Source organism: Rana temporaria, chromosome 3, assembly GCF_905171775.1.
Source record: "Rana temporaria chromosome 3, aRanTem1.1, whole genome shotgun sequence".
NCBI classification, from domain to species: Eukaryota; Metazoa; Chordata; class Amphibia; order Anura; family Ranidae; genus Rana; species Rana temporaria.
The window spans coordinates 249,518,333-249,531,362 of NC_053491.1; positions in this window are offsets into that span (position 1 = coordinate 249,518,333).

Here is a 13,030-nt window from a genome sequence, read left to right on the forward strand (position 1 = left end):
AAACGACCGTGTGTACGCGGCATTAGGGACCCGAGGACTGAAAATTGTGTCTGGACTACTAACTTGGAAACTCTTTGTTGTGTTGTCTTTTAATCCGCAGCGCCTCATCATAATAGGGCTTTTTCTGCTCCTCTGACATTTTGCTCCATTCCTCACCAAGCATGAAACCTATGACGGCAAATTTGGTGTCAGGATTGGCTCTGATCAGAACTGGACGGTGAATTCTGGCCCAGATCAGGTAGGCATTCATTGGGCGTTTCACTTGTCCTTTTTTGTTCTTGGAGAAAGCCACATCAGGTAGTCCTAGAAAAAAGAAGAATGAAGTTATACATGGGGCAGTCACAATTTACAAACTGGTTTTTGGTTCCATAGACTTCAATGGATCAAAAAACGGGTATTGCAAAATGCACTTAGAATATGCAAACTGCAACCTGCATAGGTGTGAATCAGGCCTTATGACTTACCTGTTGGTGGGTTGGGTTGAGGAACCATTCCTGAATGTGATGGCCAATTTTGTGGCATTGAATAGGCTGAGACGGCTGGTGGATCCCTGGAAGAGCCTGGCATGGTTTCATGTGCCAAAGAGGATATCTTCCTTTTCTTGATATCAGACCCATATTCCCAATCTAAACAAAGAAGCAGAAAGTTATAATCATGTATAATACAGATGGAAAAAAAACTGACGTGGAAAAGCACAATAATCTATTCTCAGTCAGACACAATCAGCACACCTTATAGGGGAGTAGCCCCATTCCTTTTCTTCTGGGGTGCCCCACTGGTGCTCCTGGCTCCTCCCTCCTGCCGAGTGCCCCTAGAGAAAATGGCTTGCCATGGGACACCCAGGCAGGCTCACTTCCGAGCCACTGCTCTGTGTGTCTATTAACACACACAGCCACGGCTTGGCCCCGCCTCTTTCTCCTCATTGGCTCACTGGTTATGATTGACAGCAGCGGGAGCCAATGAGGAGGGATAGTCCCCAAAGAGCCCAGGCTCTCGTGCAAAGAGCTGGAGGATGATCGGCTCAGGTTAGTATTAGGGGGGGCTGCTGCACAGAGAAGACTCTCTGCTTAACATGCATTAAGGTGAAATACCTTGAGTCTTTACAACCAATTTAAGGCCCCTTTCACACTGGGGCGGGGTGGCATCGGCGGTAAAGTGCCACTATTTTTAGCGGCACATTACCGTCAATTTCGCTGCGCTATTCGGCCGCTAGCAGGGCGCTTTTACCCCGCTAGCGGCCAAGAAAGCGTTAACACCACCGCAAAGTGCCTCTGCAGAGGCGCTTTGCTGGCGGTATAGCCGTTGTGCCCATTGATTTCAATGGGCAGGAGCGGTATACACACCGCTCCAAAGATGCTGCTAGCAGGACTTTTTTTACCGTCCTGCTAGCGCACCGCTCCAGTGTGAAGGCCCTTGGGATTATCAATATAGGGATTTGTACAGAAATAACAGGCGCAGCTTATCTGTGTACAGCTCTGCGCTTTAGGATAAACACACACAAATTGTCCAACATCAATGACCCATTGCTATAAATAAAAGCTGCTGCTAAAAAATATAGTCCAAATGTAAAATAAGGCAGAAATGAAAATGACTCCCAATGAGTCTAATACAGTCCTGCAGCAGCGCTGCAAACTCTACGTTTGTTGTGATCCTATGCAGTGTAGAGGTAGAAAAGACGTGCTCCAATCACCAGTTGTTGTTCACCACGTGGGGGATAGGAAACCCCTTCAGGGGATACACTTACCAGATGACTGATAAAAAACAGCATATAATCCACCTCGCTTAGTAATCGTCAGACTTTCACCATAATGATATTCAGCATGTATGAGGAGAAAGAAAACTCATATAGAGTAGTACCGTTTGGATGATTTATTGAAAAAACTTTCCCCAAATATACATTCCCCTTCTATAGTATGCGTACCACATGAATGAAAAATACAGGCATGTAAATGTACACGTTTGCCTCACTATTTGATGACCCTGAAGACCGCTCTGTCTCGTTTCCTTGCGGCGGCTTCCTGGTTCCCTCCTCGTGGAGCGCAAACGTCACTTCCGGTTTGTTGTGTATCGAGAGTCACTCCCTGATGCGTTTCGTCACTTCCGGACTTCAACTGAGGGCGTGACTCTCGCAGACACCAGCCGGAGTTATAAAGAGCAGCACCGCCCATCCTCACAGAGAGATCGACGCCCATTCGCGTCATTCGCGTCACTCTGGATGCTAAGCTGTGATTGCTCACTAAGGCTATGCTAAGGCCGGAAGTCTGTGCGTGCAGTGTGTACTGCGCTATTAATGCCAGAACGTGTTGCCACCATAATCTGGTTCAGCGCGCACTGACAGACTGACAATTGCTGCGGTCATATGCTTAAATCATAATGCTATTAGGGTCATCACACCATTAATAACAGTCACAATGAATGCAATGATATTTGCAAGGAATTGTATCTGCGGACCAGTCGTATTACAACATGTCTCCATATTGTCTATACATTTTCCTGATATTGTGCAATTCTAAATGCATTAATGCTGTGAATCACAGCAAAATCTAGATAATCAACAAATAAAATCACAAATCAATTAAAATTACTTAAAATGTCTGTGATATCAGGAACCCCTATAAATTATGCGATAATGGTAATTGGTGCATTAAAAGAAATAGAACATTAAAATAATACACTAAAAGAAATAGTACATTAAATAGTACAATGAAAGAAATTTTGCAAGATTTAAATAAAATCAAGTACATGCCATTGACTAAAATACCCTATGCCACGTTAAAATCAAAATTAAAATTAAAATTAATATTAAAATTAAAATTAAAATTAATCCATCGCTCAAGTGTAAATATGTACTATGTTATGATATCAACAATGGTGTACCTCAATGTATTCATAAACCTCATCCTGATTCGAGAATATTGGATCCATGGATGGATGAATGGATGAGTTATTTTAAACAACATAGTCATCGTGGATGTTAGTTACAAACGGCATATATGTACATGTAATCTACCCCTGGCAACTTGGGGTGGGGGCATATTACACCCAGAAACACAGCAGCTTGCTTAAATAACATGATTTCTGTCATTCTGGTTACTGTATAAAATAGTTTAAAATCCGATTTATACCCTTACTGTACTGTAGGTAAGCATGGTATATATCTATGTATCACTAATGAAACAGTTAATGTCCACTTCGAGATTGAGGCCTTTAGGCATTAGTACATCGGCCAAATAGATCCATCTGGTTTCCCGCTTGGACAATTCACGCACTCTATGAGAGCCCCTCCAGTGAGCTGCTAGATGTTCTACCCCCCAAAATTGTAGACCTGAAGGGTCTTGGTTGTGTTTCAATTTAAATTCAGTATACCCGTTCTTAATATTGTTGATGTGTTCAGCGATCCTGATCCTCAGCAGTCTTTTCGTACATCCGATATACAGTAAGCCACACGGGCATTTGAGGGCATATACTACGAAATCACTGTTGCAGGTGATGAATTGTTTAATTTCAAATTCCCTATTATTCGAGGGAGACAGAAAATGATCCAGTCCTCTTTGTAAATGTTTGATTTCTCTGCACGGTTTGCATTTCCTACATGAGAAAAAAAAATGTTATCCCAAAATGTGGGGGGTTTGGTAGGTAGATCTAAAATTTTCCTTACAACAACATCACCATGGTTGGGGGCTTTCCTGTAAATGAATTCTGGTTTTTGTGGTATTACTGGGCCCAATTTTTTATCTAGTAAAAGCACATGCCAGTGTTGGTTAAAAATTGCTTCAATTTCCTTGTACTGGCTGTGAAATTGGGAGATAAAGCCCCATTGCTTAGAATTATTCATTGTAGTGATTGGTTCTATTGTTTCTTCTTTAACCTTTAGACATCTTTCTCTAGGTATCGTCCTAACTTCTTCCACTATTTTTCTCAGGAATTGCGGGTTGTATCCCTTCTCCTCAAATCTTCCTGTTAGAATTTTGGATTGTGCCATAAAGTTATCAGTTTCAGAACAATTCCGCTTAACACGCATGATTTGGCCTTTAGGAATGTTCTTTAGCCATTGCGGATGGTGTCCGCTGGTAATGGGAAGATAACTATTCCTATCTGTGGGTTTAAAAAACACTTTAGTTTCTAATTTGTTCATCTGCCGGTAAACTGTTACATCTAAAAAATTAATGGTCTGTTCATGCCATTCAGACGTTAACTTGATGTTATTATTATTGATATTTAAAACGTTTAAAAAATTCTGTAATGACTCTTCTGGGCCTGCCCAGATAAAAAATAAATCATCTATAAAACGTTTGTAAAAAATCAATTCAGGTCTTCTGTTATTAAAAATCACTTTGTCCTCCCATTCTGCCATGAACAAGTTGGCAATACTGGGAGCAAATTTAGCTCCCATTGCTACTCCTCTCTTTTGTATATAAAACTCATTCCCATACCAAAAATAGTTATGGGAGAGACAAAAGTTCAGTGCATGACCTATAAACACCTTTTGACTGTGGGGGAGGTCATCTCTTTGGCTCAAAGCCCAATTGAGAGCCAACATCGCGTCCTCGTGTTGTATAATAGAGTACAATGACGATACGTCAGATGTAACTAATAGCGCTTGTTGGCCCTCTTCTAAAGTGATATAGTGCAAATAATTTAAAAAGTCTTTAGTGTCTTTCAAGTATGATTTAGTCATATGTACGCTTTTTTGCAAATAATTATCCAAGTACTGTCCCATTCGGGAAGTTATAGAATCAATACTATTGACAATTGGTCGTGCTGGCGGATTCACTGGATTCTTGTGTATTTTTGGTAAGGTATATATTGACTGTATTAGACTCATTGGGAGTCATTTTCATTTCTGCCTTATTTTACCTTGGGGTTATCACACTGGAGACAGCAGCGGCTGTTTCAGGACGCTTTGCAGGCACTTTTTTTTTGCGTTATAGCGCCCGCAAAGCGACCCAGTGTGAAAGGGGTATAAAAGAGTATAGTTGGGATACTTAGAAAACACTTTATTTTCTGTTTTGTGTAAAATGATGCAGGTTTGGGTTCCACATTGGGTTGTCTCTGCTTAGTGAAACTCCAGTGTAGGTATTTAATCCAACCTGCCTTTCAGCTAAACCTTTTGTGTGACCAGCAGAAGATATGTCTCCATATACAGAGGGTGCGGAACACATAAAACGATATCAAAACATTGGATTCAAAGAACAGCACAACTGCCTGCAGCTATCACAGATTGTCTGCACTTCAACATTGTTATTCTAGGCACTTTTGAACTAGGATAGGTTCTCTTTAATTGCTGACATAGTATGATACAATTGTGTAGTGTCAGGCTCCATTCACTCAGTACACATTTATGACTTACCTGTTGTTGGGTTGGGTTGAGGAACCATTCCTGAATGTGATGGGCAATTTTGTGGCATTGAATAGGCTGAGATGGCTGGTGGATCCCTGGAAGAGCCTGGCATGGTGTCGTGTGCAGAATAGGATATCTTCCTTTTCTTGATATCTGGTCGATATTCCCAATCTAAACAAATAGGCAAAAGATTATTATCCTGTATAATACAGATGGAGAAAAAAATGGTGTGGAAAAGCAGAATCCTCTATTATCAGTCAGACACTATCGGCGCACCCTACAGAATCCTGTAATGAGGGGCTTATGCCGCGTACACACAGACGTTTTTTGTGATGAAAAAAAACGACATTTTTAAAAACGTCATTTAAAACGTTGTTTTATGTCTTCTGAAAAACGACGAAAAAAAAAATTCGAACATGCTTAAATTTTTATGTCGTTTTTCAAAATGTCGTTTTTTGTGTCATTTAAAATGATAGTGTGTGGGTAAAACAACGTTTTTAAACTCGCGCATGCTCAGAAGCAAGTTATGACGCAAGCTTGAATGGAACAGAGTGCCGTCGTACGTGCTGAACGTAACCGCGCTTTGCTAGAGCATTTTTAAAAAACGATGGTGTGTAGGCAACGTCGTTTTTCAAAATGAAGTTTGAAAAACGTTGTTTTTTTTCCTGAGAAAAAACAACGATTTTTTACAAGACAAAAAACAACCGTGTGTACGCGGCATTAGGGTCCTGAGGAATGAAAATTGTGTCTGGACTATTTACTTGGAAACTCTTTGTTGTGTTGTCTTTTAATCCGCTGCGCCTCATCATAATAGGGCTTTGTCTGCTCCTCTGACATTTTGCTCCATTCCTCACCAAGCATGGAACTTATGACGGTAAATTTGGTGTCAGGATTGGCTCTGGTCAGAACTGGACGGTGAATTTGGGCCCAGATCATGTAGGCATTCATTGGGCGTTTCACTTGTCCTTTTTTGTTCTTGGAGAAAGCCACATCAGGTAGTCCTAGAAAAAAGAAGAATGAGGTTATACATGGGGCAGTCACAATTTACAAACTGGTTTTTGGTTCCATAGACTTCAATGGATCAAAAAACGGGTATTGCAAAATGCACTTAGTATATGCAAACTGCAACATGCATAGGTGTGAATCAGGCCTTATGACTTACCTGTTGTTGGGTTGGGTTGAGGAACCATTCCTGAATGTGATGGCCAATTTTGTGGCATTGAATAGGCTGGGACAGCTGGTGGATCCCTGGAAGAGCCTGGCATGGTTTCATGTGCCAAAGAGGATATCTTGCTTTTCTTGATATCAGGTCCACATTCCCAATCTAAACAAAGAAGCAGAAAGTTATTATCATGTATAATACAGATGGAAAAAAAACTGATGTGGAAAAGCACAATAATCTATTCTCAGTCAGACACAATCAGCACACCTTATAGGGGAGTAGCCCCATTCCTTTTCTTCTGGGGTGCCCCACTGGTGCTCCTGGCTCCTCCCTCCTGCCGAGTGCCCCTAGAGAAAATGGCTTGCCATGGGCCACCCAGGCAGGCTCACTTCCGAGCCACTGCTCTGTGTGTCTATTAACACACACAGCCACGGCTTGGCCCCGCCTCTTTCTCCTCATTGGCTCACTGGTTATGATTGACAGCAGCGGGAGCCAATGAGGAGGGATAGTCCCCAAAGAGCCAAGGCTCTCATGCAAAGAGCTGGAGGATGATCGGCTCAGGTGAGTATTAGGGGGGGCTGCAGGGAGGTTCGGAGTGGAAAGACAGCACAGCAAGATAACGCAGGGCCGGGCATGACTGTGTGGAGGTAGGGCAAGCAGGAGTTAAAAAAAGTGAGGAAGCTGATTGGAGGAAAGGAAAAGGCAGACTGTGCAGAGAGGGGAGGGGTATTATATAAGGGGGAGGTGTGGACTCGGGAGGAAAGTGCGGGAAGAAAGCAAGGAGGCAGGATTTTCCCACCCACCCTCCCTTTTGTGTTGTGTGTTTCTTGGTGTCGTTTGTGTGTTTTCTTTTCTTTCAGGTCGGAAGGTTGAGTTCGTCATGACAGCTGTGGCAGTGTGGTTGGCGGTGTTCGTTGGTCTTTGATGGTGGCAGTTACAGATGTGATGGAAATGGTGGTGGGCTCATCGGTGGGATGGGACACTTATGGGGGTTTATTCCAGTGGAACCGTGTCTGCTGGAATACGGTGATGGTTGCACTGCGGTGGAAAAAGGTTTGTCTCCGAGCTGGGTCGGCTGGGGGCCGGTTATGGTTAATGGTTCCGAAGTGTAAGGTTAAAGGTTAAAGAAAGGAAGGTTAAGCCGGGTTACCGTCAAAGACCAACAAGCTGGGTTATTATTATTAAAAGTGTTTATTAAATTGTTAAGGAAAAAGTTGGTGTGATTTAATTATTTTATTTAAAATTATTTATGTTTAAAAAATAAAAATTGGCTGTCGTGGCCATTTTTACTCCAACAAAATTTGTGTCTCTCGTTAATCTAGTAAGGGGAATAAGGTATGGTAACAAATGGGGTTTGATGGTTTGGGGGGTAATTGGGCTATCCGAAGTACACTGGTCATGCACAGAGAAGACTCTCTGCTTAAAATGTATTAAGGTGAAATAGCTTGAGTCTTTACAACCACTTTAAGGCCCCTTTCACACTGGGGCGGTATCGGCGGTAAAGTGACACTATTTTTAGCGGCACATTACCGTCAATTTCGCTGCGCTATTCGGCCGCTAGCGGGGCGCTTTTACCCCCGCTAGCGGCAAAGAAAGCGTTAAAACCACTGCAAAGCACCTCTGCAGAGGCGCTTTGCTGGCGGTATAGCCGTGGTGCCCATTGATTTCAATGGGCAGGAGCGGTATACACACCGCTCCTTCACCGCTCCAAAGATGCTGCTAGCAGGACTTTTTTTACCGTCCTGCTAGCGCACCACTCCAGTGTGAAGGCCCTTGGGGTTGTCACACTGGAGACAGCAGCGGTTGTTTCAGGTCACTTTGCAGGCACTTTTTTTTAGCGTTATAGCGCCTGCAAAGTGACCCAGTGTGAAAGGGGTATAAAAGAGTATAGTTGGGATACTTAGAAAACAATTAATTTCTGTTTTGTGTAAAATGAAGCAGGTTTGGGTTCCACATTGGGTTGTCTCTGCTTAGTGAAACTCCAGTGTAGGTATTTTATTCAACCCTGCCTTTCAGCTAAACCTTTTGTGTCACCAGCAGAAGAGATGTCTCCATATACAGAGGGTGGGAACACATAAAACGATATCAAAACATTGGATTCAAAGAACATGACTAGTGTAGTTTCAATGTGCCACTCTCTCCTATTCCCCCCTCCCCCCATTACATAATTCCCTTTTTACCACCCCCCATTTTCCCCATAACCATTTTAACCCAGTAATGAGACCGACACAGTAAATTGGAGTAAAAATTGGCCACAGCAGCCATTTTTTATTTTATAACCAAATAAATATTTAACCAAATTTTAATGATAGGAATTTCCAACAATTCCCACTTTAACTATTAACAACTTTTTACCAAACACTTTTAATATTTAAACCAGTCCCAATTGGTCTTTGACAGTAACCCCCATTAACCTTTTCACCACCACACTGCGGTACCTTTACCATACCCAGGCCTCCAGCCAACCCAGCTCTGAGACACCTTTTTAACCCTCAGTGCACCGTAACCGTATTGCAGCAGACACCGTTCCACTGCAATAACCCCCATAGGGGGCCCATCCCACCGATGAGCCCCCCAACCATTTCCATTCCATCAGTTAACTGTCACCATCAAAGACCAAGGACACCGCCTCCGCTGTCGTGACAACCCTTCCTTTGACCTGAAAGAAAAGAAAACAGAAGCACCACACAACATAAAACAAACAAGGGAGGGTGGGTGATAAATCCTGCCTCCCTGCGTTCTCACTCTGCCTGTGTGTTTTTTGGCGCCGCTCCCGCCCCCTATATATATCACTCCACCCCCTCCACTGAACTGCACCTCCAGCCCCTCCCCTGAGAGCTCTCCTATATTCTTAACCCTCAGTTGCCCAGATTCCACCCCAGTCATGCCAGCCCTACGTTATTTCTTCTTGTCCTGTCACTCCGGGCTTTTCTGCACAACTGCCTGCAGCTATCACAGATTGTCTGCACTTCAGCATTGTTATTCTAGGCACTTTTGAACTAGGATAGATTCTCTTTAATTGCTGACATAGTATGATACAATTGTGTAGTGTCAGGCTCCATTCACTCAGTACACATTTATGACTTACCTGTTGGTGGGTTGGGTTGAGGAACCATTCCTGAATGTGATGGGCAATTTTGTGGCATTGAATAGGCTGAGACGGCTGGTGGATCCCTGGAAGAGCCTGACATGGTGTCGTGTGCAGAATAGGATATCTTCCTTTTCTTGATATCTGGTTGATATTCCCAATCTAAACAAATAGGCAAAAGATTATTATCCTGTATAATACAGATGGAGAAAAAAATGGTGTGGAAAAGCACAATAATCTATTCTCAGTCAGACACAATCAGCACACCTTATAGGGGAGTAGCCCCATTCCTTTTCTTCTGGGGTGCCCCACTGGTGCTCCTGGCTCCTCCCTCCTGCCGAGTGCCCTAGAGAAAATGGCTTGCCATGGGACACCCAGGCAGGCTCACTTCCGAGCCACTGCTCTGTGTGTCTATTAACACACACAGCCACGGCTTGGCCCCGCCTCTTTCTCCTCATTGGCTCACTGGTTATGATTGACAGCAGCGGGAGCCAATGAGGAGGGATAGTCCCCAAAGAGCCAAGGCTCTCGTGCAAAGAGCTGGAGGATGATCGGCTTAGGTAAGTATTAGGGGGGCTGCTGCACAGAGAAGACTCTCTGCTTAAAACGTATTAAGGTGAAATACCTTGAGTCTTTACAACCACTTTAAGGCCCATTTTACACTGGGGCGGTATCGGCGGTAAAGTGACACTATTTTTAGCGGCACATTACCGTCAATTTCACTGCACTATTCAGCCGCTAGCGGGGTGCTTTTACCCCCGCTAGCGGCCAAGAAAGCGTTAAAACCACAGCAAAGCACCTCTGCAGAGGCGCTTTGCTGGCGGTATAGCCGTGGTGCCCATTGATTTCAATAGGCAGGAGCGGTATACACACCGCTCCTTCACCGCTCCAAAGATGCTGCTAGCAGGACTTTTTTTACTGTCCTGCTAGCGCACCGCTCCAGTGTGAAGGCCCTTGGGGTTGTCACACTGGAGACAGCAGCGGTTGTTTCAGGTCACTTTGCAGGCACTTTTTTTTTAGCGTTATAGCGCCTGCAAAGTGACCCATTGTGAAAGGGGTATAAAAGGGTATAGTTGGGATACTTAGAAAACACTTTATTTTCTGTTTTGTGTAAAATGATGCAGGTTTGGGTTCCACATTGGGTTGTCTCTGCTTAGTGAAACTCCAGTGTAGGTATTTTATTCAACCCTGCCTTTCAGCTAAACCTTTTGTGTCACAAACAGAAGAGATGTCTCCATATACAGAGGGTGCGGAACACATAAAACTATATCAAAACATTGGATTCAAAGAACAGCACAACTGCCTGCAGCTATCACAGATTGTCTGCACTTCAGCATTGTTATTCTAGGCACTTTTGAACTAGGATAGGTTCTCTTTAATTGCTGACATAGTATGATACAATTGTGTAGTGTCAGGCTCCATTCACTCAGTACACATTTATGACTTACCTGTTGGTGGGTTGGGTTGAGGAACCATTCCTGAATGTGATGGGCAATTTTGTGGCATTGAATAGGCTGAGACAGCTGGTGGATCCCTGGAAGAGCCTGGCATGGTGTCGTGTGCAGAATAGGATATCTTCCTTTTCTTGATATCTGGTCGATATTCCCAATCTAAACAAATAGGCAAAAGATTATTATCCTGTATAATACAGATGGAGAAAAAAATGGTGTGGAAAAGCAGAATCCTCTATTATCAGTCAGACACTATCGGCACACCCTACAGAATCCTGTAATGAGGGGCTTATGCCGCGTACACACGGACGTTTTTTGTGATGAAAAAAAAAACGACATTTTTAAAAACGTCATTTAAAACGTTGTTTTATATCTTCTGAAAAACGACAAAAAAAAATTCGAACATGCTTCAATTTTTTATGTCGTTTTTCAAAATGTCGTTTTTTTGTGTCATCTAAAATGATAGTGTGTGGGTAAAACAACGTTTTTAAACCCGCGCATGCTCAGAAGCAAGTTATGACGCAAGCTTGAATGGAACAGAGTGCCGTCGTACGTGCTGAACGTAACCATGCTTTTCTAGAACATTTTTAAAAAACGATGGTGTGTAGGCAACGTCGTTTTTTAAAATGAAGTTTGAAAAACGTTGTTTTTTTTCCTGAGAAAAAACAACGATTTTTTACAAGACAAAAAATGACCGTGTGTACGGGGCATTAGGGTCCTGAGGACTGAAAATTGTGTCTGGACTACTTACTTGGAAACTCTTTGTTGTGTTGTCTTTTAATCCGCTGCGCCTCATCATAATAGGGCTTTGTCTGCTTCTCTGACATTTTGCTCCATTCCTCACCAAGCATGGAACTTATGACGGGAAATTTGGTGTCAGGATTGGCTCTGGTCAGAACTGGACGGTGAATTTGGGCCCAGATCATGTAGGCATTCATTGGGCGTTTCACTTGTCCTTTTTTGTTCTTGGAGAAAGCCACATCAGGTAGTCCTAGAAAAAAGAAGAATGAGGTTATACATGGGGCAGTCACAATTTACAAACTGGTTTTTGGTTCCATAGACTTCAATGGATCAAAAAACGGGTATTGCAAAATGTACTTAGTATATGCAAACTGCAACATGCATAGGTGTGAATCAGGCCTTATGACTTACCTGTTGTTGGGTTGGGTTGAGGAAGCATTCCTGAATGTGATGGCCAATTTTGTGGCATTGAATAGGCTGAGACGGCTGGTGGATCCCTGGAAGAGCCTGGCATGGTGTCGTGTGCAGAATAGGATATCTTCCTTTTCTTGATATCTGGTCGATATTCCCAATCTAAACAAATAGGCAAAAGATTATTATCCTGTATAATACAGATGGAGAAAAAAATGGTGTGGAAAAGCAGAATCCTCTATTAAAAACGTCATTTAAAACGTTGTTTTATATCTTCTGAAAAACGTAAAAAAAAAAAATTCGAACATGCTTCCATTTTTTATGTCGTTTTTCAAAATGTCGTTTTTTTGTGTCATTTAAAATGATAGTGTGTGGGTAAAACAACGTTTTTAAACCCGCGCATGCTCAGAAGCAAGTTATGACGCGAGCTTGAATGGAACAGAGTGCCGTCGTACGTGCTGAACGTAACCATGCTTTTCTAGAACATTTCTAAAAAATGATGGTGTGTAGGCAACATCGTTTTTTAAAATGAAGTTTGAAAAACGTTGTTTTTTTTCCTGAGAAAAAACAACGATTTTTTACAAGACAAAAAATGACCGTGTGTACGGGGCATTAGGGTCCTGAGGACTGAAAATTGTGTCTGGACTACTTACTTGGAAACTCTTTGTTGTGTTGTCTTTTAATCCGCTGCGCCTCATCATAATAGGGCTTTGTCTGCTTCTCTGACATTTTGCTCCATTCCTCACCAAGCATGGAACTTATGACGGGAAATTTGGTGTCAGGATTGGCTCTGGTCAGAACTGGACGGTGAATTCGGGCCCAGATCAGGTAGGCAT